This window comes from Lissotriton vulgaris, chromosome 6 (assembly GCF_964263255.1).
Source record: "Lissotriton vulgaris chromosome 6, aLisVul1.2, whole genome shotgun sequence".
NCBI classification, from domain to species: Eukaryota; Metazoa; Chordata; class Amphibia; order Caudata; family Salamandridae; genus Lissotriton; species Lissotriton vulgaris.
The window spans coordinates 1911453263-1911479269 of record NC_141694.1 but is presented as its reverse complement, the minus strand read 5'-3'; the positions used below and the strand labels follow the sequence as shown (position 1 = coordinate 1911479269).

Sequence of the window (26007 nt, the reverse complement as noted above, 5' to 3'; positions counted from 1 at the left end):
TAAATGATCTTAAGCAACAGAAAAATATCACTAATACCAGCTCGAAAATCAGAAGGTTTACAAGAATAGACACAAGTTGTAATTTGAGTGTCATTTACAGCAAAAGAAAAGAATCAGGTTAGACTGTCCCTACACTAGACTAAGTGACATCCCTACTCAACAAAACCCTTGAGCTAAAAAGGTATCAGCAGTGGTGACTTCCAAAGAAGTTCACTCACTTTCCCTTAGTCTCTGATGTAATTCTGTGCATTGAAGTCGTGCCCTCTCTGCCTACCCATCCGCTCTCTAAGGGTCCTCAGGCCATCTGCTCTAACTCCACCCCAGGGTGCTGTCCCTAATACAAAATCACAAGCATTGTCGAAACGCCCCTCAGAGACGCCCCTCACATACACATCTCACGTGGTTTCGATTCTGGTTTCTTCCATACTGATACTCCTCTGGGCCTCTTGTTAGCGTTGACCTTGCTTCCCAGGCTTCTTCTCCGCTCGCCGGTACCCCCCCATTACATTCTTGAAACCTCCTCCAGGCCTGTGCCTGTCTCCCCGGACAGAGCTCTATTCATCACTCTCTTGATTGGAACCCCCTCACACCTGCAGATAGACACCCATGAATAGGGCCCCAAATTCCAACCTCCAGTTATCTGTTTTGAGCCATAAAACTTCGAACAAGAATGACAATTTATGCTTAACGAGACTCAATTCTAACTAACACGTGGAGATCAAAGAAGCAACTTTATCTTTCCAGGCCTACTAAATTACTTTGCAAGAGGCCTGCACTCTGTGAACCTTTATTTCTTAAAACTAACAATTCTATTTAATACACTTTGATTATATGAAACACTTCTACGAACATGATTTCTAACATGTGGTCAATAATTTTCTAAACAATAGTAAAAGTAATAATCCATCGAATGTGAACTGTAAAAGCATGTTTTCGTTCTTCATACATTGCCATGAGGCCTGCATTTCTACGTTTAGCAGCATTACATTTTTGTTCTGCAACAGTCACATAACATGGAGTCTTAACAGCACTCTAATATTTCTAAACATTACTACATTAGCTTCACACTCTATGATATGCACTCTTCTTTGATTAAACATTCATGAGTATATGTATTTTCGACACTTCTACGTGCTTTAACTATTTCATGCATCTAACTAGTAAATATGGTGCACTTATACATTTTCTCAGTTTTGCGCTCTCTCACACTCACCAGGGTATAAGGGAAATCCAGAACCTGGCATCTTTGTGGAGAGATCTCAGAACTACGTATGCCTCCAGCAGTGATTGTGGCCCCAGCCAAGACCAGCTCCCCACAGCCAGGCAGACACTACAGCTGGGAAACAACCAATGAGGAAATGGCCAAATGCACAAGAACATACAGGGCCCAACACTACACCAGTTTGGGTGGTCAGGTTTGGTAACTCCACGGCGACTGTCCCCAACCCAGCACTCTAGACACCAGCTGGTCCAGATGCCACAAACTACGCCCGGGTTTGTGTAGTGGGAATAGTGGTGCCACGACTCAGTGCTCCAGCATCAGAAGGGAGTGTCCTCAGTTTCTCTCACCCAGGCTCACGCCACCCAAGGGAGGCTCCAATGTGTCTGGCCATGAGGGAACACAAGAAAGGGGCCCTCAACTCCAATGGGGCCTAGGAGTTCCTATGAAGGCAGCCACTGTACCTGACTGCTTAGCCATACCTTACTGCAACTTCTTAATCATAACATCATTCCACAGTACGTCACATTTCTTTAAATGTTTTTTTTATTTTCAATTCACTTTTTTCAAAGAAAGGAGTGGTATATCACTGCGTTATCATCTTACATAATACTAGATTTTCTGGCACTTTCACAACAAAAGAAGGTCATACATAAACACAGATATCATACTTAATAAGCCAGATATTTAAAGGAAAACATTGGATTGCTATTCAGACATTTGAATACATACTCCAAGTTCCATGTTAACTCCAAGGTGTGTTGGAAATCGATAAAAAGCACATGTGTCCTGCAAAATGAATCATCGTTTACTTTATACATTCAAAACATGGCATTGGCATGTTACTGTGACTACTAAATGCATAATATTGGAATTTCACTGTAATGTCATGGCCGGTGATGGTTAGGACAAGATACAGCTCACATTCTTAATGTAACTGGTTTTATTGAAAACAGTTTTAAACAAGTATTAGAAATGCAATAGGTCTCGCATTTGCTTAAGTTAGAACTATTGGTGTTGTAAATGAGAATGTATTATACCTATGTGTTTGTGTTTCCGTCTTTGCCGGATGATTTCTCAATCTCCCTTCTTGAAAGTAGTGTCCTGAGAGTCTTCATTTTGCGTTTGTGACAGGAATCAGCTCGGCATAGCTCCTTGTCATTAATTTCCCTGATAAGGGTCCATTGCAGCCATTTGGTTTGCATGGCTCTTCCAAACATCAGGATGGCAGGACATTCACCTGTAGTTTAATGGGGCATTGTCCTGTAGGCATGAAGAGTAGAATGAAGAGCTGACTTGAGTTCAAGCTTTTCTAGTGCCGCACGGTGGACAGTCTTTTTGAGGGTGCTCATAAAACGCTCCACAACACCATTTGTTTGTGGCCACAGAGCAGTGCTTTTCAGATGCTTTATTTTTAGATGAGTAAGAAAAATCTTTGAATTCTCACATGTTGAAAGGTGGGCCATTGTCAGACTTCAGAATTGAAGGCACTCCCCATGTTGCAATAATGCCTTCTAGTCACTTGATAAGTTTCCCTTGAGTAATCGATGAGAGAGGTCTTCCACCAAGGGAGAAGGGGAATACTCATCAATGACACCCTCACATGCTTTGGAAGATCAGACATGTTCAATGGATGCCGAGTTGTTTTGGGAGATAAGCAATTGCAGAAATGATAGGCTTTCAATTCCCATTCAACTCTTTCATTAAGATGAGGGAACCACACTTGGTCCCAAAGGGCTCGTTTGGTGGCAATGATTCGACTATGCCCTTCGTGTGCCATGTCAATGACTTCCTATCTCAGTCTTTCTGGGATAACAATTCGCGAACGTCGCAAGACAGTTCCTTTCTGTGTAATGGAAAGTTTGTCTTTGACATTCTTGCACTTCTGATTCACGTCCCTTTCACTGTCATTAGTAAGAGGTAGAGTGTGTTGTTTCCCGTATTGATGTGTAATCTAAGATCGTAGCAGCAAGGATTTCATCCACTGATATAGCTGTATATGTGCTTCACTTTATAATGAAATTGACAAAAATATATTCGCCAAAATTGTTTTAAATTGTCACTTCTAAATACTGTTTCACTTTTGCTTTTAACCTGCACAAGATAAGCCACGATTGTATTAGGAAGGGAGTACCTGACTCACGAGGTCTCCCAAGCTTGCTCCGGTCACTTCCCTGGACCACTACGGGCTTTCATCCCGATTGTGTGGAGCAAAGCTGCTTCCGGGTAGGCTGGAGGTCGACGCCCAGTCTCCTCCCCTCTGTGGAAACTTAGATGCATAACTCTGCAGAGCCGAGCGCGCAGCGGGCGCGTGTAAGGTGGGGCTCATTAGCAAGACCTGTCTGCGCTAGCTATCGACGCCACATTTTGCTGCCAACAAAAATATAATCGCCACGATTGTTTTAAATTGTCACTTCTAAATACTGTGTCACTTTTGCTTTTAACCTGCACAAGATAAGGCACAATTGTATTAGGAAGGGAGTACCTGACTCACGAGGTCTCCCAAGCTTGCTCCGGTCACTTCCCCGGTCCACCAGGGGCTTTCATCCCCAGCGGCGCGCCAAAGGCAAGCCCGTCTGCAGCCGACCGGGGCCAGGGGCCACAAACCCTACTTCACATGCACCAGCAATAGCGACCTACAGCTCAAATGAGCTCCATGAGCTAAGGTGCAAAACCCCCAAACCCAGCGACCACTCCTGGAACCCGGCAGACCCCAAGACAACTTGTTCATCGTGTGGCTTCCAGTTCAAGCGAGCAGCCCTTGACAAACTTCCCACTAACCACTATAAGATGTTCCTTTTAAACTGCAGATCCCTTTTAAAACACTCCCTAGAAATCCATTTACTCATTGAGGATCTCAATCTAGATGTCCTTTTTCTGACCGAAACTTGGCTTAATGATGAATCTGAACCAGATCTTGTCCTGGCCATTCCTCATAGGTACCAAATATCTCGCTTTGATCGAAAAACGGGGAAGGGGGTGGGGACTAGCCATCATCTTCAGGGACACGTTCCAGTGCAACAGCGCCCACAATCTTATACCAGACTGCGAAAGGCTATCATTTGCGATAGACTTCTCCCCCACCAACAAGTTTTCGGGAATCCTGTTATATCGCCCTCCTGGAACCATAGGAGACTTTATCACCAACCTTCCCTCCATAGTGGCCAGCCTAGCGAAAACACCAGCACTCTTCTTGGAGACCTCAACATCCATTTTGACAACACCTCCAATTCCACTGCCTTTAACTTGCATGCCAGTTTAGCGGCGTTACAACTCGCTCACCTAGTGGCCAAGCCAACCCATATGAAAGGCCATCTTCTAGACCCGGTTTTTAGCAACTGTCTAGAGCTGGAAGTACGTACTCCCTCCCCCATCACTTGGTCTGACCACCATCTGATTCCGTTCGTTTGGACGGTCCCTAACCCTCACTCCCCGCAACAAACCAATACCTCTCTACATCGAAATTGGTCCAAACTTCCTTTGGATGACTGGCGGACGACTCTGGACAATACCAGATCCCTCTACAACCCAGACCCTACTTCAGCTAATGAGGATTTCAATAGCTGGATCACCAAATCCCTAGACTCGGTACTTCCCTTGAACTGCACGGAATATAAGCGCAGCTCTAAAACCGCCCCCTGGTACTCTCCTGATCTACGGGAATTAAAATGTAAATGCAATCGTCTGGAGAGAAAGTGGAGATCGGACTTCTCCCCGCAAGCAAAACCAACTATAAAGATATGCTTAGAATCTACAAAAAGGAGATCAAATCAGCTCAATCACTCTTCTTTGCAGAAAAAATTAACAGAGCAGCCTCTGAACCGAAAGAAATTTACCGCATTGCAAAAACCCTCCTAAAACGTCCAGAACAGCCCCCTGACTCCTCCAATGCACAAGCCCGCAGCAACAATCTAACCGACTTCTCTGAAAAAATACAAAAGATCTATACCTCCTTCCCCCTGATCCCCACCTCTGTTCAAACACTAGCCTTCTCCACCATGGACTCCCAACCCACCACCTCCTTGCAGTCCCCCCCCCCCCCCCTCAATCCCACCATATTAAATACCATCCTACTACAGGTAAAATCAGGTTCCCCTAATGACCCTGTACTTCCTCGCACTCTGAGTATGGTAAACGACAAAATTCTCCCAACTGTACTCAACCTTCTTAATACCTCTCTAGCCACCGGCTCAGTCCCACTCCCCTGGAAGTGTGCCATGGTTAAGGCCCTTCTAAACAAAAACAACCTTGACCAGACTGACCCATAAAACTATAGGCCAATCTTCCTACTCCCCTTGCTGAGTAAAATACTTGAAAAACATACCAACACCGCACTAGTAGACTTCATCGAGTCTAACCACCTGCTCGATGACTCCCAAACTGGCTTTTGCCCCAAACACGGGAGATCGAAACTGCGCTATTGGCAGTGACAGAGGAGGCAAGGAAGATCTTGAACCAGGGAGGATCAGCCACCATAATCCTCCTGGACCTAAGTGCCGCCTTCGACACTGTCAACCATAGCACACTACTCCTACGGCTTGCGAACATTGGGATCTCGGGTAAAGCCATGTCCTCGCTGGAATCCTTCCTCTCCGATCGTTCTTTTCAAGTGTTCGAGGGTAGCATTACATCACCGAGCAAGCCCCTTGTCTGTGGCGTACCCCAGGGCTCGTCCTTGAGCCCGACGCTGTTTAATGTCTATATGGGGTCACTAGCTGAGGTAGTCCGTCCGTTTGGAATAAAAATCATCACTTACGCGGATGACACTCAGCTGGTGGTGTCCCTTAACCAACTCGACACAAACCCTGACAACCTCAGGACCTGCCTGGAAGAGGTCTCCAAATGGATGACCCTGTCATGTCTTAAATTGAATGGCGAAAAAACCGAGCTAATGCTCCTAGGCAACTTCTCCCCACTCGCTCTCAAATCACTTTGGCCCCCCTGCCTAGGCTCACCCCCCATTCCTAAGGACAAAATCAAGAGCCTAGGTATATGGCTTGATAAAACTCTCAATTTTAATGCCCAAGCCTCTAAGCTATCGGCGACCTGTTTTGGCCTACTGAGACAAATTCGGAAGATCCTCCCTCTGCTGCCTTCCCAAGCCAGGAAAATAATGATACAGGGACTTGTTCTCTCTAGATTGGATTTTGGAAATGCCCTGTACTTAGGAGCCCCCCAGTCCACCCTCAACACCCTCCAGATTGTGCAGAACTGCGCAGCGCGCACTCTACTCCAAATCCCCTGTCGTCTCTCGGTTAAAGCCGGAATGAGGAGCCTCCACTGGCTGCCGGTGAGACGAAGAATTGAGTTCAAGACCCTCTGTACCGCTCACAAGGCATACTGGAAAACAGGACCTGCCATTAATCACTCCCTGGTCTCTTCGTACAGCCCCGCAAGACACCTCAGATCATAAACTTCTCTCCTGGTGACAGTCCCTAGGATTAGGAAAGCAAGATGCGGAGGTCAGTCCTTTTCATACAACGCATCAAGGCTTTGGAATTCCCTCCCTCACTACCTGCGCACAGAATCCAACTTACTAGCCTTCCGCAAGCATTTAAAAACCCTGCTCTTTTCACAATCTGAATAACCTAACCCCTACCCCCACTTTTCACAAGTCTGCAGCGCTAGGACGCCTTAGGACAGCTATCGCGCTTTATACATTTTCTCTTCATTTCATTCATTCATTTCATTACATAGACCTCAGCTGCCTTGGAAGTAGCATCATGGCTCTGCGCTGGCACTCGTGAAAAGTAGTCAGTGGGTTTTGGTCTTTCCCCACCTGGTGCATAATAGTGTAATCATATTCCTGCAGTCATAACCCACACCTCTTGATCTGAGGAGGCTTCTTGGCCTCAGGATTGCTAAAGATAGTGAGCAGTGCTTGATGGCTAGTGACACGAGTTGAATGTTTTCCATACAGGAACACATGGAAATGCCCACAAGCTCAAACCACAGCTAGGCGTTCTCAGGTTGTGAATAGACACATTCAGTTTCTGACAACAACTGCTAGCATAAGCCACAAAATGCCTTTGAGCATTTGGATGCCCACTGTGTTGGGCAAGGATGCACACAACCCTACCGGACTTGCATCAACTATAAGCTCGGTATGTAGCTTAATATCAAAGTAGGCCACTGGCGTTATCAATTGCATGTTTGATTTTCTTGAACTTTATTCGCATTCACGTGACCATTGAAATGAAGCATTTAGTTTATCAAATCTCTGAATGAAGCTCTTACTGTGGCAAAACCGTAGCATAGTTATATCTTGTGGGGAACTGATAGCTGAAAAAGCCGGTAAATTAGCTGGATCTGGAGTCATGCCCCATCAGAGAAAATATGGCCAAGGAATTTGAGTTTTGTGGAACTCAAATCTCTGCATTTAAAGTGATACCCGCATCAGTAAGTAGACAACACACTTGTGTAAGAGCTTTATCGTGCTCTTTTCGTGTGGCCCCAAAGACTAGTATTTCATCATTGAAAACGTTTGTAACAGGATGTAATATGCATCTAATGATGTTTTGAAACAGTTCAGTGGCTGATGAAACACTGAAACGTAGTTGTTTATATCTGAACAAACCTATATGTGTAGAAAATGTAGTAATGTACCTGCAATTTTCTTCAAGTTCCAATTGATGATATCATTTGATCAGATCAAAGCGAGAAAAGACTTTGGCTTCACTGGGCTGTGTGGTCATATCGGTAAAGTATGGACCTGGATGTTGTTCTCATTCAATCACCTTGATAGCTTAGCACATATCAACACAGATGCGCATAGAACCTTCACTGTCCTTTTTTGGCACTACCACTATGGACAAAACTCATGGCGTACGACCAGTAGGATGCTCAATAATACCTTGTTTTAGAAGTGACTCAAGTTCTTTCTCTACAGATTCCTGTAAATGAAATGCAATTCAATTGTGTCTCTGAGTAACAGGACGGACATCCTCATTTATATGCAATTGAACTTTCATTTTTTTCAGCTTTCCTAAACCATGAAATAATGATTGTGAGGGGCGTGGTGTCGGCGCTGGACAGGATGGCCGCCTGAGGAGGAAGCTCCATATCATCGGGACTTCTGAGAACCCGCCGGTGCGTTATTTTGCACTTTATCCTGCCGGAAACATCAGCTTCTGTCATTGTACGATGTCGGGATCCCGGTGAGCTGTTTCCCGCAATAATGCACTGCTCTTTCATTATGTATAGCAGCGGAAGGCTTTTCTACAGCGCGTCCGACATTTTAGGTGCTAGCCGGCTCCTCCGCATTCCTAAGCATGTACTACCTACGCTTTTCCCCTTCTTCCGCGCTCTGTCCCTAACTCATAGCCCTCATGCCTGCAGCCAGTCTCTGGTGAAAAAGAAAAAGAAAGGGAAAAGATGCACTCCTGCTTCTGAATCACAGTGTTGCTTGTCATCTACTCTGCTGTTTTATCCTCCTCAGAGCGCCCTCCATTTTTTCCTCAATGTTCTGTCAGCTGCTTTACTGAAAGATATGCAGCGCTGCACTTTTCAAGATATCTCTTGTTGGACTTGGCCCTTCTGGCAGGTTCACCCCTAAATTTTTTTGCTTTTAATTGTGACCTGGTGTTAGTTGTTTTTGGCTTATGCGCACTTTCACTGTGTCCCAGTGTAAAGTGCATGCACACTCGGAGTGCGTGTGGTGAGATTGGCCTGTCCTCCCATAGGAATGCATGGGGAATGTATGTGTCCATGTTAGTTCCTGATGCGTGGGGAGTGCAGGGTCGAGTCTGGTATGTTCGAACTCATGAGAGTGAATGCTGCGCGATGATGTGTGCGGCGTTCAGGTGTCTAGTGTGGAAGTGCCACTTCTAGAAGTTGGCATGTCTCTGTAATAAAGGTGAAATGACTGTCTGGCTTGTGATTGGTTGGAGCTGCTGGTGTGCCTGGCTCCAGGAGTCAGGATGAGTCTGCCCCAGTGGTGAATAGGGAGATTGACAGCCAGATGGGTGGGAGGAGTACACCTCGGACCTGAATAGGACTGGGCTTTCCCTACACAATGCTGGCTCTGCCCCCTGTGGTGTGTCTGATGTCCCTAGCCTGGCCAGTGAATGGGGAGAGGGGCTGAGCATAACAGAGTGCTCCAAAACCAGCTGCGACTCTCCCCCACCCTGCACCCTCAGACAAAGAAAAATGTGTATATAAAAAGGGGCTGTGACCCCTTACAAAATGTTCTTTCCCTGATCCTACCTTGAGGGGGGCCTGCTGTTGCTGGGCGCCAGGAGTAACCGCCACAGGGGACTGCCTCCCTGCCTGTAGGGCCCTGTGAGCTGCCCCCTGGGCCCAGCCTTTGCCCCCCTGCCTGCCTAAGGACTTTCCTCGACTTTGGGGATTCCTGCCTGCCAGCCCTGGGGAGCGCTGGCCTCCCCCTTCTGAAACCAGCGCATTGGCGCCGCTGGAGCCGTGATCCCTACCTCGAGGGATTCCCCGGCGTGGGGCTCCCCCCCTTTTTGCTTTAATTCAGCGCAGGTGCCCATCCTGCGACTTTGGGTATTGTTTATGCTTTAATACGGGGGCCCACCCTGTTTCCTTATTTATTTAATTGGGTGCCACCCCGCTGCCTGCTGAATCGCCAGGGATATTATAGTTGAAACGGGAGCCTAGCCCGCTTTATATTTTCCTGAAAGAGGGAGCCTACCCCTCAAAATCACAGCCTATCGGCCCAGGAGTCCCCGGAGCACTGCGCTGGCCCCCCCGCTGATGTCAGAGGGGAGCCGCGCTGCCATTGGACTAGGCGACCCTGAGGCTGGAGGCTCACCTGGAGGGCCGCGCTAGGATTGGCTTATTCGCCAGCCTGTACCTCGAGCCGGGGGGAGCTTCCCTCGAGGTGAGGCTGCGCCGCTTGAGACCCGCGGCGGAAACCAAGAGACCGAAGAGCCCCCCTCGAAGTCCGGGAGGCTCTCCCAAGCCCCTTCACACCGCAGAACCGCCGCAGAAAGGAGACGGGAAGCCCAGCGGAGACGCCGCCTCCCAACAGCCGGTGAGTGCGGGCGTCTTGGCGGGTCGCTCCTCAGCTAAAGGGGGCATTTGTTTAGAGCCCACAGGGCCCCAATAACGTGGGGGGCATTTTGTATCATGAGTCCCCCGAGTGGGACTCCAACGGTGGCATTTTATTAATTAGAGCCCACAAGAGGCTCCTGGGCATTTTTGTATTTCGAGTTCCCCGAGGGGGACTCCAACGTCAGGGGCAACAGTTTAGTTAGAGCCTGCGAGGCTCCCATGAGGCTCCACAGACTTTGGGGGCACGTTGCTTCCGAGTCTGAGAGGCTCCTGAGGGGCATTCCGCATCGAGAGCCAGAGAGGCTCCACCAAAGGGGCATTGTTCTTTCAAGCCCACGAGGCTCCTGAGGTCCCAGATGTTGTCCAGAGCCCACGAGGTTCCCTCGTTGTCCCGCAGTCATTTTGTTGGTATTTAGAGCCTGAGAGGCTCCAGGGGACACAGTTGGTCATTTCTTTCGAGCCCACGAGGCTCCAACGCTAAAGGGGGCATTTGCTGATTTAGAGCCCCAGAAGGAGAGCCAGGAGGCACGCTGGTGCCAGGCTCAGTTGCCCCAGCTGCTCAGCACTTAGTGGGCAGTTGCTATGTTTAGGCCCCTTGCGCATCTTCTTTGGCTGCCTGCGCAGCCTGCCCTGACTTTGCTGGACACAGGGCGTTTCAGCCCCTAAGGGCCAGTTGGCCTTGGGACAGTTTATGTGTTGTGCCCTTGCGTAGGGTACGTGTTTATGCCCTATGGGATATTTTGTGCAAATGTGATTACCTGCCTAATATGATTGTTATGTCATATGCAATGGTTTTATGCCTATACCCCTAAATGTATTTTTATGCTTAGGAGGGTTTTCCTAGTATAGGTGATGCTAGTGAGTTCATGGTTCCCTGCGTGATATTTGCCTAAGGTGTTTAGGATTGCGTAGGTGATACTTACCTTTCACCAGTGGTTACTGGTTGTGTGCTACATTTGCTATTTGGTGCTACAGTTGTTCTACGGTTTGAGTGATATTCCTAAAAGTGTTATTTCTACAAAGTGCTAGTTCTCCCAAGTGCTTATTCCTGACAGTGGTCCATGTGGCCCTGTCCTGTGTATATAATCCCCTGTAAATTCTGCCTGTGCCCGTGGCACATTGTAAAGTGTGTGTTTATTATGTAATGTGTTTGGTATAATACAAAGGCTATTTTTATATATAACCTTGTGTGGAGTTCCTTTTGTGGGGGCCTGGGATGTTGTTGCTTGTGGGTGCGTGCACAAATACTTAACCTACATTGCCTCCGGGATAGCCTTACGGCTCGTGTCACGTTACCTAGAGGGTGAGCAGGGGTTATCTTTGGCGTGTAACTCCCTTGCCCTGACTAGAGTGGTGGTTTCTGCCTGGCTTTGGCGCAATCCTTAGCCAACCGGAAACCCCATTTCTAACATCTCTCATTTTTTCAAGGTTTCTCTGATTCTTTTATGACTTCTTTGGCTCGAGTTTGCTGCTTTACATTTCATGATATAATTTTGCTTGCATCATTTTTTGGCGCTCTTCAGTCAGGTTCTTTCCAGATATAAGTTATACCATGCCTTCTATCATATGACAAGTGTGGTCAGTATTTTAGTTATTTCCAGTGGACATCCAACATCACCTCTCTTGTGAATGTTTGAATTTTGTGACTTTTGTTAGCTTGTGCAACGACCTCTGCACTACTTTGGTGACTCTTATATATGAGTATACTGTGTAAGCCGCAATTTGTTTTTGTGCCTAAAAGATGTACCACATCAACATTTTCTCTTCCTGCTTCTGCTTTGAACTCATGATTTACCGCAGGATCGATGGCTGGGGTGTCATCCAATCACACTTCCTCATCGCAATCTTCAACTTAATCATTTCCGCCATCTTCAGCTTCTAAACATCTGAAGCAGGGACTTCTTTCTCCTGACAAGACATCCCCTCCCATCTCCATGGATCTGCTGTTGGAGGAAATTTGCGCCTTGCGTCCGTTTGTAGAGGAAACAAACAACAAGATGCAATGCCTGGAGGAGAATTGGTTTAAATGGAAACTAGAGTATCTTCAATGGAGCAGCAACTTTTGGTGGGCCAGGGCGACTCCCAGAGACTATCTTCTTTAGAAAAGGAAGTTCACAATTTGAAACAACATACTGAGGATTTGGAAAACTGAAATAGGAGGAATAATGTATGCATTTATGGTCTGCCTGAAGCTTTGTAGGGTGACAACCCTGTCTTCCTTTTTACAGCCTTCTTGCCAAAACTCTTAGACATGCCTTCTACCACACCCTCAGCATACAAAGAGCACACAGGCTAGGCCCTCGTCCTCCACTCTCTACGTCTCCGGTCAGACCAAGAGAAGTCATCATCCTCTTCTTAAAATTCACGGATCTGCTTTCACTCCTCTTTGCAGCTAGAGCCAAGCAACACATTTCTTGGCTTGGTCAGGTGTTTCTTTCTGAAGATGTCTCCAATGCTACGGCAGCTACGAGCAAGGAGTTCCTAAGCCTTCGTCTGCCTCTTCGATCTCTTGGAGCCAGATATGGTCTTTTCCATCCCTGCATATTTAAGGTGACTTTTAAAAATCGAACTTGGTCCTTTGTAGACCTTGCGGAACTCAAACATGTTCTTCAATCTCATACTGCAAGCAACATGGACACTGCTGACCCCTCTAATGGTTGATTAGTTTATACTTCTTTAATTTTAATGGTACTTTTTCAATACATTTGAAACGTTCTATGACATGGTTCATTCTGTTATTTTAGTCATGTAATTTTTTCTGGTTATGTAATGGATTGTGCCGATCCTCCCCAGAGTCTATTAGTTGTCTCTTCGCTGCTCTTTTTGTGTTTTTACTAATTTATTTATTTGTTGTAGTTCTTTCAATATCGTTCAATTAAGATTTTACTTGTTGCTTATGTTTGTCTTTCTTGCCTATCTTAGGTTCAATAACTGCGTTCTTGTGTATAGGATGCTTACCGTCTTTCCTTTGTTTCCCTCTATAGGTCCGTCCGTTCATGTTCCATATCATGGTTTCCCTTCTCTTCCTTGTCCTGATGTGGTTCAGACTCCCTGTGTTCACGTGTCTCATCTTTTCATGTGTTGCTCATGCCCCAGTTTTCTTTAGTTTTTTGTCCCCTCAGGTATGTTCTTTCAGTCGTCCTCTTTGGATAATTACTGTCTTTTCTTCTTCTTGTTCTCTCTTCTTTTTCCTTTCGCCTTTTTTTCCTTATACTCTTCTCTTTTCTTCTTTTGCCTGATTCTCTCTTCTTTATATCCTGTCTTCTTCTTACTACTTTTTGTTTCTTCCTTTACAGATGCTGGAAGATTTTGCTATTTTCTTAACTCTCCTTTACTTTCCACCTTTCTTATTTCACTTCTTTATTCTTTATCTTATCACCTTATTACTGTCACCTATTGTTCCCAATTTTTCAATTGCTCATTCTGCATTCTATGCTCATTTGCATTTTTTCTGAATATTACACTGTTGTTTATACGATGTTAATCTTTCTCTTTCAGAGTTATTAGATGGAATGTAAAAGGTTTTAATAATCCTATAAAGAGGCAGAGAATTCCTTCACATCTAGCCTCATATACACCTGATTTAGTTCTTGTTAGAAATCTAAATGCTCAATGACAAGGACATCAGTTGAAGCAAGTCTGTTTATTAACCATCCACTCTCCTCACTGGAGAGTGTCCCAACATTCCATGGCAAGCTTCAGAGCAGGGAATACCAACTGGGCCATAGGGGAAGGGGTGGATGGGACATACCATTTGGGAGATAAATTACAACACATCTTCTTTCCATAGGGGTGACACAGAACAGGGAATAGGACCCAAAGGGGTGGGTTAGAATTATACCATGACACCATAAGAAGGATAACTGAACACTGAACATTATTCATGTGCATTTACAATTTTGTCAAAGCTCCACCATTGACCATTCTCAAGTTGAACCACATTCTTAAGTACTTTTGCAATTTTACAAGGCATGTAGTATTTGCTTTGGGTGTCTCCCACTTTGATGTTCTTTCTGGCTACCTACCTCCCACTGGGAATCCTTCACCCCATGTTTAGTATCATACCACCGCTTGTAATTGTCTTGGTGGAGTTGGACTTTCTCTGCCATTGCTTCCTGATCCACTACTCTGGGCTCACCACCACTCACCCAACTAGGATTTAACTTGGTGCAGGGTTCTCTCCCGCGCAGAGCTACATAGGGTGAAATGCCTGTGACCTTATTAGGGGAGGTGTGGTAAGCCCACAGACACCTTCTAAGGGACCCTCCTACATCGTGCCCGTTGGTTGCAGCTAATTGGATATGTTCCTTTATGATTCTGTTTGCCCGCTCAACTAGACCATTGGCTTTAGGGCAGTATAAGGCTGTGGTCTCATGTTTGATGTCCAAACCCTTGAGGAATGCACGCATCTCTTCCGAGCAAAACCGCACTCCGTTATCTGTTACCAAAGTCACTGGAATGCCTTTTTCGATAAATACTCCATTCAAGAACTCGATCACTGTCTTTGTGGTGATAGTGTGGATAAACTTCTGCTTGATCCAATGAGTTGTGTAATCATTTAAAACCAGCATGAACCTCCTCCTCTCACCTAGTTCCTGCATGGGTCCGATAATGTCCATGGCCAGCTTGCTCCATGGTTTTGTTGGTACTTTCACCGGAGATAATGGTGCCTTCTGTACCGCCTTAGATTTGTCGCTTTTGGCGCACGCCCCACAGTCCTTAACGGCCTGTTCAGTCATGGCATCCATCCTGGGGAACCAGAAACTGGATCTGCCTCTGGCTTTTGTAAGGCTGCGCCCTAGATGGCCTTCATGTGCCAAGTCGATGACCTTCTTCCTGAGGCTTTTGTGTGGAACCACTCTAAGATTACGATAGATTCTGCCTTTTATGAAACTTAATTCATTTCTCACTTCCCAATACTCTTCTATGCCAGACTCAAGTTTACTCTTCTTGAACGGCCATCCTTTTTCCATGTACTCTTTCAGCACGCTTAACTCCTTGTCCTCTTTTGTCTCTTGCTCCCATTCCTTTTCCGTGATGGCATGCATCTCCGTCATTAGAATGGGACTGTCGAGGGCTTCTTCTCTTTCCCCCACATCTGGTAACGGTGACCTTGACAGGTAATCCGCGATTTTATTCTCCTTTCCTGGCACATATTCCACATTGAAGTTATAGTGCTCCAGTCCCAGGATCCATCTGCTGATGCGAGGTGTACAATTCTCTAATCCCTTCACGGAAAAGATGAAGGTGAGGGGCTTATGATCGGTCCGGATGGAGAACATTAAACCCCACAAGAAAAACTTGAAATGTCTAACATCCCAGAAACAGGCCAAGGCCTCCCTTTCAATTACGGAATAATTCCGTTCAGGGTTTGTGAGACTCCGGGATGCAAACGCAAGGATTGTCTCCTCTTTTCCATCCTTTTGTATCAGGGTCGCACCCAGGCCATTGTTAGAAGCATCTGTGGCCAGGATGGTTTTCTTTGATGCATCAAATGTTCCTAATGCTGGGGAGGTTGTTAATTCCTCTTTTAGTGACTTAACCACAGCATCATGCTCCTCGTTCCATTGAAAATCCTTGTTTTTCTTCATTAACTCCCTCATGGGCTCACACTTGGCAGCAAAGTTTTCCACATACTTTGACATATACTCTAAAAGTCCTAAGAAAGACTTTAATTCTTCCTTTATCTTGGGCTGGGTGCTTCCTTCACTGTTTGGATTAAGCTGCCTTTGGGTCTGAATCCATCTTCTGTAATCTTGTGGCCTAAATACTCAACTTCCTTCACTTTTATTTTACATTTTTCTTTCTACACAGTCAGACCAGCCTCCATGAGTCTTCTGAACACCTGTCTCACAACCCCATCATGTTCTTCTTCAGTTTGGCCATAGACCAGGATGTTGTCCTGGAAACACATGGTGTGTTCCACTCCTTCCAATATCTTCTGCATTGCTTTCTGGAATATGGCTGCTGCCGACGCCAGGCCAAAAGGCATCCGTTTGAGCATGTATGCTCCAAATGGGGTGATGAACGCCGTGAGAGGCCTCGATTCGGGATGAAGTTCAATTTGGTGATATGCCAGGGACAGGTCAATCACGCTGAAGTATCTAGCCGGGCCCATGGTGCTCAGCATTTCATTAATTATGGGCAGCGGATGTCTTTCCACCCATATGTTGTCGTTGAGACTGCGCAAGTCCACACAAAGACGAATACCTTCCCCATTGGCTTGGGCTGCGATAACAATTGGAGCCAACCACTCTGTGCAGGTTATGGGTTGAATTATACCTAACTCACAAAGCTTGCGCAATTCCTCTTCTAGGGGTATGTTCAACTTGTGTGGCACAGGGAGTAGTTTATGTACAACTGGTCTTGCCTTATCTTTCAACTTGATTCTGTGTTGGAACTTGTGTAGACAACCAAGCTCATCCCTGAATAGTTGCCCAAATTCTTCACAAATGTTTTCACCTCCCTGGGACCTGTCAGTGAGCAAAACTTGTTCAGTGCTATTTGGATCTAGGATGATACCCAGTTCTTTTTGGTGAACCCATCCCAGTAAATTAGATCCTGATTCCACTACATACATTTTGCCATATGTTTCCCTCTCCTTAAAGCGTAGTTGTACATTTTTCATGCCTATCAATGGTATTTTCCCCTTGTTATACCCTGTGGGAGAAATGTCAGGCATTTTCAACTGCTTCACATTACAATTTTCCATGGACACAAAATCATCTTTGTTCAGTAAGGTGTATGGAGAGCAAGAATCTGCGTACATTTCTACACATTGGCCATCGAGGAAAACATCACATTTGAGGTAAATCGAGTTTACAGTACAGTCTATGTCTTTTACTTGCAAAATTATCTTCTCGCTTCTTTGTTCTATTCACTTTACTTCCCTGGCTGCACTCTTCTCCATATTCCTACCCTCATTTCTAGTGTGTTGTTCACCATCTCTACATACTCTCGCGAAATGCCCTCTCCTATTACATTTTTTACACGTGACAAACCTGGCAGGGCACTGGTAAAAGGTTGCAAAATGGTTATTGCTGCCGCACCTGTAGCATTTAGGACCCTTCTCCTTAGGTTCTCCTCTCACACTGTAATTTTCTTTAGACCTAATCTTACACACTTCATCACAATCCTCTTCATATTTTACTGAAGCTACTTCCTCCCCATTGGTTTTCATTTCCTTTATGCATCTTGCTGTGTGTTCTACAGACTTGGCTATTTCGATGGCTTCTCTTAACCCTGGGTTTTTTGCTAGCAACTTCTCTTGAATACGTGGGTTATTGGTACATCTCACGAGTTGGTCCCTTATAAGGGATTCAGTTAAATTTCCAAACTCACATAGCTGTGTTAGTCCCCACAATGCAGCAATAACATTTTGTACAGACTCTTGCTTAAGATGACATCTTTTGAAAAACTTATGGCGTTCCAACACTACATTTATCCTGTCCCCAAAATGTTTTTCTAACTTTCCCATAGTTTGCTTGTACACATCAACACCTGCTTCATCCTCTCCCTCCTGTTCTAACATGTGTAGAGACTCATAGACCTTACGCCCTTGCCTACCCAAATTGTGTAATAATATGTGTTTTTTCCTTTCTGGCTTATATTTTTCACTACCCACAGCTATTAAATATGATTCAAATAGTTTCACCCACTCCCTACAACTGATTTCCGGTTCGCCTATCCCATTTAAAAAGGGTGGGCGTTGGCTAATGCTTGCTGCTGCCATGGTTACACCACTTACTCAGAGGAAGGAGATTTAACCTAGGTAATACACCACCAGCACAGACTTTAGATTTCCAGGATTGAACACCTAAGAGTGTATCACTTCCCCATGCACTATTACATAAAGAGTTAAGTTATCACACAACTTCTCAGAGAAAGGGAAATATAACCTAAGTATAATACCTTTAGCATAGGACATAGATTTTTATGAGTGAACACTTGAGAGAGAATCACTTCACAATGTAAATCTCTCATAAAGACTTAAATATCACTGAAATTAGGTCTCAGTCCAGTTAATGGTGGAGGACTGCTGTTTGTCTCTCCAGTTCCACACAGCCTGAGGATGTCACACTCACCACCACGATCTTAAAATAGTCCACAAATTCCACACTCCGTGTGCACCTTCGATGGGATGGGGGAAACACCTCCTAATGGCCCACAAAGCAGCTTTGCCGGGTAGCAGGCTGCGATCGCTGTCAGGAAAGAGTTAACTTTTCTCCTCAAGACTTACGGCCCTTAGCTGCTGGTGCGCCGGGGGCGTTCAGATATCCGGCTTCCAGGAGGCTAATAGACGCGCTGACAGGAATTACGGTCTCCTCCCCCAGGCTCCTGACGAACGCCGATCCGCATATGTGCCCAGCTCAAAAGCTCCTCTCAAGCAGCAGATCTCTGCTGAACCTTCAGCCTCTCCTCAGCTCTATGTCGATGCGTGGCCTCACCAGTGCCTCACACGCCCGCTTCGATGAACGCAGGCACATGGAAACACTGGACACAGCACGGCTCTTCACCAGTGCAAACCCGGGCTCCACCAACACACCAGGCGCCACCTTTACACTCCCGGTCGGAGGCAATACTCTCACGAGGATCAGGTAAGATTTCCTTATGATGCCTTCTTTTACCACAATGCGAGATTCGAATTGGTGTTCTTTCTGTACACTCTACTCCTTTTCACACCGTAGCCAGACTGCCCACAGACTCGTAGTTCTCGCATCTAGCCCGGTACCTCAATCAGCCACTGCCCAAACAGTTACAATTTCTACAGAGACGGCTGAATAGCAAGGGTAATAAGCACAACCAAATGTTAACAGGACGCCAGCAGATATCAGGTTGCTCTCACACTCCAGACCTTGATTTTTTTTCCCTTGTCAGTCACTCCAACCGCATCTTCCTTAAATTAGTATGCTCTTTGCCAATACAGTATCATCCACAAGTGGTTGACCTTATTCACGGAAGTTCTTTTTTTTTCTTCTTCGATTCTTCCCACACAAGTACTTCCTTTTCCTCTTGTGTGTATGTGTGGAGAGAGCACTCAAAGGGGAGATGGCTAACTTCTGCCCCCTGCGCAGTTCCGTCACCAGTGTTAGAAATATAAATGCTCAATGACAAGGACATCAGTTGAAGCAAGTCCGTTTATTAACCATCCACTCTCCTCACTGGAGAGTGTCCCAACATTCCAGCAAGCTTCAGGGCAGGGAATACCAACTGGGCCATAGGGGAAGGGGTGGATGGGACATACCATTTGGGAGATAAATTACAACAGTTCTGTTACAAGAAACTCATTTATCTGAGGCTGAAGCTCTCAAACGTAAGCGTAATTGGGTTGGCTCAGTATTGGTCTCTCCTATTAACACATAAAATAATGGGGTTGTTATTTTATGGCATAAAAAACTGAAATTCACTGTTGTTACACAAGATACTGACTCTGATGGTAGGTGGATTCTAGTTAAACTAAGAATTCATAATATCCCTCTCACTGTTTTTAACCTCTATGGCCCAACTCAACCCAATTCCCTTTTTGGCCTACAGTTACAGACAAGATTTTTCAAAATAAAGATGATTTTTTTACACTAGGAAGTGAATCCAATCTAGTTGTAGACCCTTTCATAGATGGCAAATCCCAGTTACGTTTTATTCCCCACAAACAATTTCTTAACACTATAAAGCAGACTCAACTGGTCGATGCCTGGAGGCTATGCAATGCAGACCAATCAGAATTTTCCTTTTTTCCCCTCACATGGATCTCTATCCCAGATTGATTACATATTTCTTTCTAAATCCCTGGCCCAAAAACTTGTTTCCTCCTCGATTGAGCCCATTTTGATTTCAGATCATGCTCCAGTTGTCGCTGACTTCAATTTACTTCCTCCTCACTCTAAAATGTCTAGGTGGAGATTCAATAATTATCTTTTACAATATCCAGTTTTTTCCTCTTCTTTCACCTCCTTTGCTGAAGAATTTTTCTCTATTAATGAAGATACCTCTGTATCTCCCGTTTCGGTGTGGGATAGTTTTAAAGCCACTGCTCAAGGTTTTATTATAGATTGTGTTTCTAAGAAAAAGAAACAGTCTTCTAATAAGCATAAAGCTTTATTATCTTCCATTAAACACTTAGAACATCAGTTTTATACTTCTTCATCAAACTCTACTGTGCAGCAACTTATTCGTGCTAAGATGGAATTTAATACAATTTCTACTGATAAGTCCTCTTTCACTATGCTTCGTAGCAGTGCCAGATACTATGGTGGTCGAAATAAGGTTGGCTCACTTCTTGCTAATTATTTAAAATCTAGAAAAGAAAAAACATTGAGTGCATTCAATCTACTGATGGTAAACACCTTTTCAAAGATAAAGATAAATTAGCCGAATGTACAACATTTTATAGCGCTTTATACACTCCTGAGTCGCCCCCCAACAGATACATGCAATAATGAATATCTTAGTACTATTCCTCCTCCTTCCTCTTCTGATCTAGATTCCACCTCTCTAGACACGGATTTTTCATTACAGGAAGTTTCCTCCTCCTTGAATTATTTAAAGAAGAATAAATCCCTTGTACCTGACGGTTTTTATGTAGCATTTTTTCTTCATTTTTCCAATCCGTTATTACCAAAACATTTTAACCTTTTCCAACATTCTTGTTCCACAGGGGCAGCAAGTGGTACTTTTCTAGAAGCTTCTATTTGTCTTATTCATAAGGAAGGCAAAGATCCTAAATTTTGCAGAAATCTATTGCCCCCATCTCCTTGATAAATGTTGATTATAAGATCTTTGCTAAACTATTAGCATTGCGCCTTGAATCCTTACTCCCTCATTTAATAGGTCCCGAACAATGTGGGTTTGTTAAAGGTAGACTAACCTCTTGTTTATTTTTCAATGGTCTCAATATAGCTCTTTATCTTTTCTTCTTGCGGCGATCTCCATCGATACCGAAAAGCTTTTGACAGGGTTGGTTGGTCCTTTATGTTTAAATCTCTTCGATGGCATGGTTTTGGTACTAAATTAATTTTGACCCTTGACCCCATCCGCTTTATTGCTTTTATTGTGTTGCCTGTATTCTCATTGTTGTGTCTGTGACTGCTGTTGTCTGTCTTCCCCCACTGTCTGTATGCGGTCCGTGCCCCTTTTTCATCCCTCTGTACCCCTTGCTGTCCCTGTGCTCTCTCTGCCCGGTCTTTCCTTCTGTACCCCTCGCTGCCCTTGTGTCTCTGCCCGGTTTTCTCTTCTGTTCGCCTCGCTTCCCCTGTGCCTCTCTGCCCGTTCTGCCTTCTGTTCTTAGCTGCCCCTCTATTTTTGTATTCTATATTTTGCCTCTGTGCCACTCCTCGTTTTCCCGGTATTTCTGAGCCCTTTTTGCCTTCTGTGCCACTCGCTTTTCCCTTGTTTTTGTGCTCCTTTTGCTTTCTGTTCCACTCGTTTTTTGTGCCCTTCTGCCCTCTGTTCCATTCGTTTTTTGTGCCCTTCTGCCCTCTGTGCCACTCGTTTTTGTGCCCCTTTTGCCTTCTGTTCCACTCGTTTTTTGTGCCCTTCTGCCCCACTCGTTTTTTTGTGCCCTGTGCCACTGTTTTCCCCTCGAGTTTCCATCAGCAGCTCTCTCACATCTCATTTTTTCATGTCCACCTGTTCTTTCTTTTTGGACACAAATCTATGATTGTTTGTCTAAAAAATTTCTGATCTACACACCTATATCCAATATTCTTCTCTTTATGGGAAGTCTATCAGAATCCATTCCTTTACCTTCCTATGAAAGAGAGTTGTTTGATCTTTTGTTGGCTTTAGCGTTTCAACAAATTACGATTAACTGGAAATGTTTGACCAAACTTTCAACTAAGTCATGGAGGTATACTGTATGTCAATACCATTGGTTAGATGTGGCATATGCCTCCTAATGCATTACACATGTAAATAGAGATGTTTTTTGGTTGCCATTCACTACCTATTTAAAAATGGTTTCAATCAATGTTTCTCATTATTGTTCTGAAAATTTCCAACCCCCTTGAATTCCTTCCTCTTTGCCTTATCTTTCCTCTTCGAATATTTGGCCAAGTTTTTATTTCAATAGTTATTTGTTCTTTACAATTTATGATTCTTAGGAGCATAGTATTGACGTCTATTTTAGAGTTTTATGATTATAAATATATTTTATATCCAGTCTTTTCCCTGTCCCCCTCTGTCCTTTCCCTTATTTTCCCAAAATAAAAATAGCTTTATGATTTGCCGCCTACTCTATTTTGCTTACAAGATATTCTCGCATGTTATTCTCTAGGCATTTAATGTATGTTATTGATTTTTATGACTTAATAAAGCTTATTAAACTTAAAAAAAAGAAATAATGATTGTGAGAAGGTGGTTCTTACCATCTGAGCCCTGTCAACCTGTATTAATTACCTTCCTCCCCAAGCTGTAGCATCAGAGGCCTAGCCCTTCACTGCAAGCATTCCCAAGGACGCAAGGTCTTCTCTCCAGGAGGGAGAGAGGGGGGTGAAGCTACAGGTTATACATCAGCAGCTGTCACCCGTTGCCAGGCACCAGGCCTGCTCCGGGCCCGGGCCTTAACGTTAGCAAGGGAGGAAGGGGGCTTTTCAGAGACCATGTGACATGAGACCCCTGGACAACGCCATTTTGAAGTATCCCATAGGCCTGTGCAGGGAGGAGGGAGCAGGGGCAGAGAGGTGATGTGTCGCTGCAGGGGCTGCCAGCCCCCTCTAATTTTACTTAAAAGGTCTTGCACGGGAAGAGGAGCTCTCTCTGGGGTGGGGTCTTTCAGAGAAGACTGGTGCTGGAGCCTGGCGCCATGGGTAGTTGGAAGGAGGAACCCCCTGACTGTCCCAGGACTCTGGACTGCGCTTTTGAAGGAGTCCAGGGCCAGTGAGGAGAAACCTGAGCCTCTACACAAGGAGAAGAGAGGCCCAGAAGTAGTGCCAGGGGAAAGGCTGGCATAGGGAGCCAGTGAAGACAGCTCCTTGAATATTCACACTCCTGGAGGCAAGGAGAGTGGTGAAAAGTGTTCTGGGTGGCCACCAGGAGCAAGAAGAGGACAAGATGGTGAAATTCGGTCCCCAGGGGGATATGCCCCCCCGGAAGGTAGGCAACCTTTGACCCCTGATGAGATCAACAACGAAGTGCGTGGCCCTCCGCCGCCTGTCTTGGATGTGCCCCCAGGGTGGGTCAGGTCTCGGGGGCTGCCCTTAGAGGAAAGTGAAGCGGGGAGCGCCATCATGCCCCCCGCGTAAAGGTGCCAGGGGGCCAAGGCTCTCCACCCTGGGCCCCCCCTCAGAGTAAAATCAGGGATTGAAAAAGCACCCCCGGGGTGCCAGGAGCCAACCCTGGCCCCCTGACAAAAACAGAGGTAGGGGAGCGCCATTGCGCCCCTTAGAAATGGTGCGAGGGGCCCGGGACCCCCAACTCCGGGCCCCACAGAAGTTGGGGAGCGCCTGTGTGCTCCTGGGAAGAAGAAATTGGGAGTATGAAGGAATTCCTAGGGCTCTGGACCCCCAACTCCGGGCCTGCCAAAACAGAAGCCGGGGAGTGCCGTTGCGCCACCCGTGAAGAATTTCCTAGGGGCCTAGGATCCCAACTCTGGGCCCCGGTGTAAGGGGAGAGGAACAATGGTTCCTGTGGCATAATAACTTGTACAATTTATATTTAGTACAACAGCTAAATAGCGTTATTTTAAATTATTATAGAAAAGGGGTTTGGCAAAGAAAAAAGCACACTCATACCAAATTCTGAAAAATGCTTTTGTAATTCATAAAACAATAATATCAACGACATATATGAAAAGAAGTGCAATGTGTCCCCAGTGATATTGTGAGCGAAAACAACAAACACATAGACAATAAGTGATCTGTACAGTTTTTCAGCTATGAGTATTTACACAAAGGGAAATGACCCAACGCAACAATAAATCAATTTGTAATCAGTGACTATCTACAATCATAGAACACTGTGTTTTGAGAGGTTCATTCCCTATGGCGTCGACGGCGTTTCGACCTATTAGATGAAGGTCTCGTCAGGACTAGATAGTGAGGGACATCTACAGAGAGAAGTGAAAAGGTGTATGAGTATATGTATAGTCACATTAATGGAATTATATGAAATGAATGTCAAGAGATGTACCTCGTGGTGTCTTCAAATATAACCCATGCGTGATGAAATAATAAAACCAACTTACAGTGAACCCAGCCGGGCACTGTCAAGAAGCAAGGCAAAACAGGTATTAGTCATGTCGCATTCAATGTGACATAAGCAAGAAAGAGCAAACACGTCATGTTTTATGACTTACCACCGTCATGGGAATATGTGGTAGTCCTATCTGAGGGCTTGCGGTCAGTGCCGATGTAACAAGAGATGAACAGGAAAATACCTGTCAATATAAGTGCACGTATTAATTTCGGCACGTCTTAGTGCTAAATGAAGGCTCTAAGATCAATGACGATGTCGGTAAGGGTCTTAAAGTCAATTCATACCTGTGTAGGAGGATAGACCTGCTCGATAGCGTTCCCCGGTCGTCTGTGCAATGACAAAGTGAGTTCCGGGTATGGACGTCATCACTCTTATAACGTGATGCGTGTGGTGCGCGCGGAATCAAAAGGGGCTGTTTGTAAACATGGAAGGACTTCCCACGTCGGTCCTATTTGTCATTTATAATAGATGGTGATGTTTACATATGTTAACACTCAATGTGTTACAAACATTAAGACCACAATTACAATTGCAATTAAGGAAGAGTTTATAACATAATGCGTGTGGTGCGTGCGCTCAGAAAAGGGGCTATTTTTAAACATAAAAGCACTTCCTGCTTCAAACCTATTTCCTAAGTCGCAATTACAATAATTATCATTTCTAAACATATTCTACTATATAACGATTTTTGCATATACAATAGCACTCAGTATGTTTACAAACAATTTAACCACAATTACGATCTACAATCAAGAAAAAGGGAAAGTTAGGCATTTACCCAAAACAAAACGTAAGTGCCCCATATTTTGTCTCATCCTTGTTATACTCATCATTGTTATACTGCATAAGTCACAAACAGTTATCTATTTGCTATACAGTAATGTAGAGCCAGTATACATTATCAGTGTACATCCCACATTGCCACTCAATTTGGATGTTCTTGCTCAGACATAATCACATTCTCGGTCTCATCAGGTCATCAGGGTAGAGACAAAGCCCCTCCATTCATCTGCAGAGTTTAACCCATCATTAATTGAATTGATTCTATCAATCCAATGGCACTCGCGGCGTAGCAATATTTGTGAAACATCACCACCTCTTTCAGGTACTGTAACAGTGTCTACGACCTGCCATTTCATTTGGTCTGCAGAGTGATTTTTCTCTATAAAATGACCTACCAGTGGTGCTGTTAAAACCGCTTTTCTTATGCAGCTGCGATGTTGGCCTATTCTCGCTTTCACTGGTTGTTGTGTCTGCCCAATATATGGTAAACCACAAGGGCACCAAATGCAGTACACGACATTGCGTGTGTTACAATTTGAGAAAAACTTCAGTATGTGTTCATGACTGCCATGTTTGAAAGAGTTTGTTTTCTCTGTCAGAGGGCAAATTACACAATTGCCACATCCTTGTGGCAATTGTGGCAATTGTGTAATTTGCCCTCTGACAGAGAAAACAAACTCTTTTTTGCTAGGCATTCCTGCCAAGGTGCCTGGTTGTAATTGCATAATTCTGTGTGATGCCTTTTAGGAGCTGTGATTGATTGCATTATACCGGTTATCAGATATGATAAGTGCTGTCAT

The 26007-nt window shown here is 45.0% G+C and overlaps 1 protein-coding gene across 1 annotated transcript in view; it reads right to left on the bottom strand.

Moving 5' to 3' along the window:
• The window catches only part of LOC147709894 (uncharacterized), a 162732-nt gene extending 137105 nt beyond the window's left edge, over positions 1 to 25627 (bottom strand). Inside the window, exon 1 of the mRNA XM_086928339.1 lies at positions 24525 to 25627. The gene's annotated coding sequence lies outside the window, so the exon portion shown is untranslated. The remainder of the gene's footprint in view (positions 1 to 24524) is intronic.
• Between the last annotated feature and the right edge of the window lie 380 nt (positions 25628 to 26007).